This window comes from Phocoena phocoena, chromosome 19 (genome assembly GCF_963924675.1).
Source record: "Phocoena phocoena chromosome 19, mPhoPho1.1, whole genome shotgun sequence".
In the NCBI taxonomy this organism is placed as follows: Eukaryota; Metazoa; Chordata; class Mammalia; order Artiodactyla; family Phocoenidae; genus Phocoena; species Phocoena phocoena.
The window spans coordinates 50,105,458-50,111,846 of record NC_089237.1 but is presented as its reverse complement, the minus strand read 5'-3'; the positions used below and the strand labels follow the sequence as shown (position 1 = coordinate 50,111,846).

General features: G+C 50.1%; 1 non-coding gene across 1 annotated transcript; it reads right to left on the bottom strand.

Annotated features, from left to right (window-relative positions):
- Positions 1-5,444: 5,444 nt before the first annotated feature.
- LOC136139606 (U6atac minor spliceosomal RNA) lies at positions 5,445-5,570 on the bottom strand. The gene has a single exon (XR_010657126.1). It is a non-coding gene; the product is annotated as a U6atac minor spliceosomal RNA (small nuclear RNA).
- Positions 5,571-6,389: the final 819 nt, after the last annotated feature.

The window sequence follows — 6,389 nt, the reverse complement described above, 5'->3', positions numbered from 1 at the left end:
TGATTTTTATAAATTTATTTATTTATTTATTTAATTTTTGTCTGTCTTGGGTCTTCATTGCTGCATGCGGGCTTTCTCTAGTTGCGGTGAGCAGGGGCTACTCTTCGTTGCAGTGCGTGGGCTTCTCACTGCAGTGGCTTCTCTTGCTGTGGAGCACAGGCTCTAGGCTCATGGGCTTCAGTAGTTGTGGCACACGGGCTCAGTAGTTGTGGCTCGCAGGCTCTAGAGCGCAGGCTCAGTAGTTGTGGTGCACAGGCTTAGTTGCTCCGTGGCATGTGGGATCTTCCCAGACCAGGGCTCGAACCCATGGCCCCTGCATTGGCAGGCGGATTCTTAACCACTGCGCCACCAGGGAAGTCCCTACATTGAATTTTTAAAAATTTTTTTGGAAAGAAAATAGTAATACATTTGAAAATGGGCTTCCCTCCATCTTATAACATTACTGGAGGATGTGGCTGGAGACGACTGGGAGAAAGCACAGAAAAGCGAATTTTGATTGTTTAGTGTGTGAGAGTAGGATCCTTCTTTCTTTCCCTGCCACCCAGCCTTGCTGTGAGGCATAAAGCAAACACAGTTTCAAAAATTTAGGTATCACGTTTTATAAGAGCTTCTGCTCCCTGCTCCCGAATAGGTTGATATTCTAGTATCTTTGAGATGTTCTACGTGATGTGAGCCTTCCAGAGCTGCAGATCATTCAGGCTTCTTAGTAAGTTTATCCCAGAATTTCTACAACCCAGGAGTCCTTTCCTGGGTCCAACCAAATCGCCTCTTGCTGTTGCTTACTTTCTCTTATTTGCTTGGCTCTAAGAATGCGGAGGGAAACTTGAACCGGTCGCTCGGGGGCTCTTTGGCAGGAATGCTGGTGTCATGTTAAGTAGATGGAGGGGGTCAGGGATGCTGGTGCCTGATGACAGCGATGACGCCTGTATTTCTATGTCTAGAATGTACTTACATCAAAATAAAACATAGATAACTTTCCAAAACAGCTACACCTGAGAAAAAAAAGACTTGGCAGGCAAGACAGCAAACTCTTTACTGGGATTATTGTGAGGTGGTGGGATTTGGGGTCATTGTTTCCCCTATTGCTCGGCTGTTTTCTAATTTTCAGAAAGGGAAAAAAAGATGCTAAAAAAAAAAAATTAAAAAGAAGCTCCCAGGCTTTGTATTCTCCAGGCTCAACAATCCCCACTTTTGACGCTTCCTCAGAGGTCTACCCATGCAAAGGGACCAGGAAAGGGAGTGGCTGTAGGGACAACTGATGCATGAGAAGGTGGAAGTGAAAAGGACAAAGCCGAGCCCAGGTCTCCTCCGCAGTAATTTTTTCCAGGGGTCAAGAGCAGACTGCTCCATTGAGATCTGACCCCAGCCCAACACACCTTGACCTTGTGGCCTCTGAAAGGCAAGACGCCTTAAAGATAAATCCCTGAATGCCAGAGACACAGTGACAAAGACACCAAGGCTGGTGGTGTTCATCCACGGGTTTCAAGATGTAGCCCAAAGTTCACACAGTCAATGCCTCAACTCCTACCCCGCCTCCAGCACAGACCAATTAGTGTCCTCTCACAGGTCAGTTACCCCAACTCGCCATCAGAATCCAGAGAACGATAACAACCCTCTCGCAGTACACACCTCTCACTCTCGGTCATTATGTCATTTCATCCTGAGAAGTAGGCCTCTTCATGGCCCCACCATACACACAAGGAGATGGAGGCCCAAGGAGGTGAAGTGATCCCGAGGTCACCCAGCCAGCCACCAGCAGGGTGGGCTCTTCAAGGCCAGTGTTTCTCCAGCCCCACCCAGCGGTCATACCAAGGCCCCAGGCTACAATCCCTCAGCCCAAGCCCAGGTGGTCACTCGCACTGACACAGGCCCAGGTGCTTACTAAGTTGCAGGAGGTCCAGCTGTGAGTGGCTGAGGGACCAGCAGTGCTCTGAGTCATGGCCAGCGCAGCTGGGGAGAAGTGGTTCCTCGCCCACAGGCTTTCCACCCACCTGAGCCATGAGTGCCAGCCTGACCACACTTCCCCTTTCTGCTCAGCCAACCGGGGAGAGGCCCAGGCACCGTCACCAGGCAACCAATCCCTCTTCCAAGAAAGCTGACTCCTGAGGCCTTCCAGAATCTTCTTGCTGCCCCTGTGCTCCTGTAAGTCCCACTGGCGGACCGTCCTGGGGTGGAGGGATCAGGCCCCAGGGTGGAGGGGGTTAGGGTGGGGTGGTCCCCACAGATGAGCCTGCCCTGAGCAGCCCAGAGCTCCAGAAAAGCTAAAGGAGCCTGACTCCCACCCAGGCTCAGAGACAGACCTGGGTGAGAAACCAGTTTACGTGTGGCTCAGAGACAGACCTGGGTGAGAAACCAGTTCACGTGTACCAACGCCGTCCCACAAAGAAAACAGCTCTCACAAGCCCCGGGAGCCCTGGCACTGCTGACCCAGCTTCTGCTCGGGGAGGCGAGGGGAGCCTCCTGTTTCTGAGGGTGTGTGACAGCCTGCATCAAGAAATGGATCCAGTGGACCCCTGGACTCAGTTGCCTTCCCACAGCACCACCTCTGAAATGGGGGCCGACGGTGGGGAAGCCAACCGACCGTTTGGTGGACTTGACTGTGCTGACTGAAATGAGTGGTCAGGTCAGTAAAAAGAGCCAAGCTGGCGTGCATTGTGTCTGCCCGGGGTGAACAAGTTATGATTATTCTCAGCCATAATGATGATACCCTGGGATGTCTGGTAAACGTTTAACAACAGGCTCTCGGGAGACAGAAAGATTCCTGGTTTGTAGTGTTTGCTCATTTCCATGATGTAAATATCCCCACGGAGGCCGATTTCAAGCTACCAACAGGAGTCGCTGGACTTGGCATTGGGAGGGGACGCACACAATTGGCTGCTCGCCACAGAACTGATAAATCCCATTAGGGAGCAGCTGCTGGGGACTAGGGCCCGAAACCGGTGCCCTTATCTCACCCCATCTTCACTTACCTCCTGGAAGATTATTGTCTCCATTTTACAGGTGAGAATATCGAGGCTCTGGGAGGTTACATCATGAATCAACACGGCACAGCCCGGGAAGGACCTTCAACCCAGATCTGTCCATTTGCAAAGGCTAGGTTCTTTCTTATTAGGGTCGATCCAAAGCTTAGCAGCTCAAAAACCTCTCTAAGAGCAAATCGTCAATGATCTTTTGAGAAGTGAATAAGTGCTTCTGTGGGTACGAGTCATCTTCTGCTACCAAGGTGGTCACTCCTTGGTTTGTGTTTCACTGACTCATCCAATAAGCGATTTTGCTAAGGCTTCGGGACGGCTGTGTTCAGCTGTGATGCAGTGAACTTGATAAACCTACTGCTTCGCACAATGCACTTGTCACAGCACGTCCGAGTGGGGCTGTTAGGAGATCCAAATGCCAGACTCAGTCTGCCAACAACTTCCTATGTGAACCCCTCCCCTCCCTGAGCCTCAGTTTCCTTGTTTGTAAAATAAAAGAGTTTGATAAGCATGAAGGTGCTTCAGAGATTGTACCATAAATCACTCTTCCATTATTGTCTGCTCTCCGCAGCTGGGACAGGGCACCTCCTCAGCTATCCTCCGCAACCCAGGCACCCAGCACGGTCCTGGGCACAACAGAAAACGCCTGATAGATACGTGTCGACTGAAAAAAGGAGCCAAGTAGTCTACAGGGAAAAGAAGTGAGTTACATACTCCAAAGGAGGCAACTTCATTCTAGCAAAGTTGAGGGCCTACTTTGCCATGTCCTGTGCTGGGTGGTATGAGGGCCAGAGAGAAGAATCAGACCTAGTGCCTGTCCTCAGGGAAGCCTCTCAAGGTGTAGGAAGAAGGTGGAAACATATTATAATGCTGGCGAGGTTCAGTGCCCTTCGCTTTGTGCCAGGCCCTATGCTCACGTGTCTCTGCTCAGAGCTGAGCAAGTTGTCCCTGGGGGAACCCATGTTCTTCAGGACGGAAGGGCACATAACTAATTACTATTGAAAGCAATGAATACTGGTGCCATGGGAGCACAAAATGGGAGGGCTGAGAGGGCATTCGAACTGGGCCTTGAAGGATGTGTAGGAGCTCACCAAGTGGAGATAATATGGAGAGACAAACCCAGAGTGTTTGGACAGCAGCAGGGGATTGTGTGTCTGGTGGGGAGTGAACGTGTTGGCAGAGGGAGGCTGAAAGCAAAGTTTAGGGCCCCCACCAGGTCATTTGGACCTACCCACTTCCTTGCCGTCCACACTCTTCCCCTGGCTCCACCACTGTCTTCCCACAACAGGAGGAGGACAGCAAGTCGGGGTGGTCTGTTTGGACTTCCTTGCGCACATCTGAAATGCTGCCTGCTGGCCTGGGTAGCTAAAGACATCCCTGCAGGGGTCGAGGCACCCTCTGGTGGTCATCTGTGGAGCTTTCCTCTCCTCAGGATTCAGCTTCACCCTGTGGTTCAAAGTATCAAACTACCTTAAACTGAAAGAAAGGGAAAAAAAAAGCAACAGTTTTTTTTTTAATTAATTAATTTATTTTTAGTGCATTGGGTCTTTGTTGCTGTGCGCAGGCTTTCTCTAGTTGTGGCGAGCAGGGGCTACTCTTTGTTGCGGTGCGCCAGCTTCTCATTGCGGTGGCTTCTCTTGTTGCCGCACGGGCTCTAGGTGCGTGGGCTTCAGTAGTTGTGGCATGTGGGCTCGGTAGTAAGCAATAGTTCTTATTTTGGTCAGGCTGGACCATACCTTGGAGGTCAGGGTGGACAGATAAGATGTTCACCACTTAAAGCCATAGAACCGGAGACCATCAGACTAGAGGAGACTCAGAAGGGAATCTAATCCATTCCTCGCCCCACGATTCAGTGTCCTTGTCAACATCTTTCCAGGTAGCACACAGCTTCTGCTGTGTTGTTTCTTCTCCCTAAGGCATCCAAGCCATGTATAAAATGAAGGTCTTACCCCTTGTACCACTTCACAAGTGTCAGTTAACCTCTGCCATGAGCAACAACTGAGGTCAAGTATGTATGGGGTCATATGGACAGAAATAACGTATCTAGAGGCTGTGATTTCTGCCTTCTGATTGCTTAAGTGCTGACACAGGGAAGAAGTTTCCACTTGTATTGTGTGGCATCAAAACAGAATCAGAACCAATGGGTGGAAGCTCTCATTGTGGAAGCAAGCCCTCGTGGTGTCAACTGGCACCTTGGAAGGAGTGGTCACTGAAGGGTGGAGGCCCCGAAGCTTAATAGTGTTTGATACCTTGAACCATAGGGCATAGTTGGGCAACCTGGTACAGTGGAAAAAGCACTCAATTTGGCAAACTCAGATTTGAGTGAGATCCCCCCCAAATACAACTTGAGTGGCTTTTTCCACTGAACCAGGATGCTGGTGTCCTGAAACAGGGTGGCATGACTTGGATGGAAAAACTCTTTTATTCATGGTTTTAACCCCTTCTCCTTCCTACATTCTTTTTTTTTTTTTTTTTTAACAGTGGTTAGATGCCACGAAGTAAGTGGCAATGCCTTAACCGTATGTGTGTTGTTAGGCCTGAAGGCCTCTTCCATCCTTGTCAAGGGGAGTGCTAACCTTCTCTCCTTTCATACAACACCCTACATTCTTATTGAGGCCAACAACTTCATCACCCTATGGTTCAAAGTATCAAACTACCTTAAAGATTTAGTTTTTAATTTATTTTTGGCTGTGTTGGGTCTTTATTGCTTCACGGTGGCTTTCTCTAGCTGCGGTGAGTGGAGGCTACTCTTCGTTGCGGTGTGCGGGTTTCTCATTGCGGTGGCTTCTCTTGTTGCAGCACGGGCCCTAGGCGTGTGGGCTTCAGTAGTTGTGGTGCACGGGCTTAGTTGCTCCGAGGCATGTGGGATCTTCTCAGACCAGGGATCAAACCCGTGTCCCCTGCGCTGGCAGGCGGATTCTTATCCACTGCGCCACCAGGGAAGTCCCTCAAACTACCTTAGACTGAGAGAATGGGGAAAAAAAAAAGCAACAGTTCTTACTTTGGACTAGACTCTAGTGTTTTCCCATGAAGACTTATAAACATTGTCCAGTCCATGCAGTGACTAAACAATCTGCGCAAGGCCTTGCTGCATGTACCCTGCCTCTCGGGTAGCTTTCTTGGGAACTCACCCAGCCTGAAATGCAAACAAGTGTTGGTCACTGGAGCAGGGGCCTCCCTTGAGTTGTCTAACTGCCTCTGAGGTTGCACCTCCGTGTGCACATCCTCCACGTGAGATGAGAGGTGATTGTGCATCTGTGCTCGGGGGTGGGGGATAGGACCTCCGGAGAAAAGCAGCAATGATGCTGCATGACACCATGTGTTAGTACTCATTTATCGGACCAAATATCTATCGAGCGTCTCTTATGTGCCGGGCACTGAGTACAATGGTGAACAGACCTAGTTCCCATCTTCTGG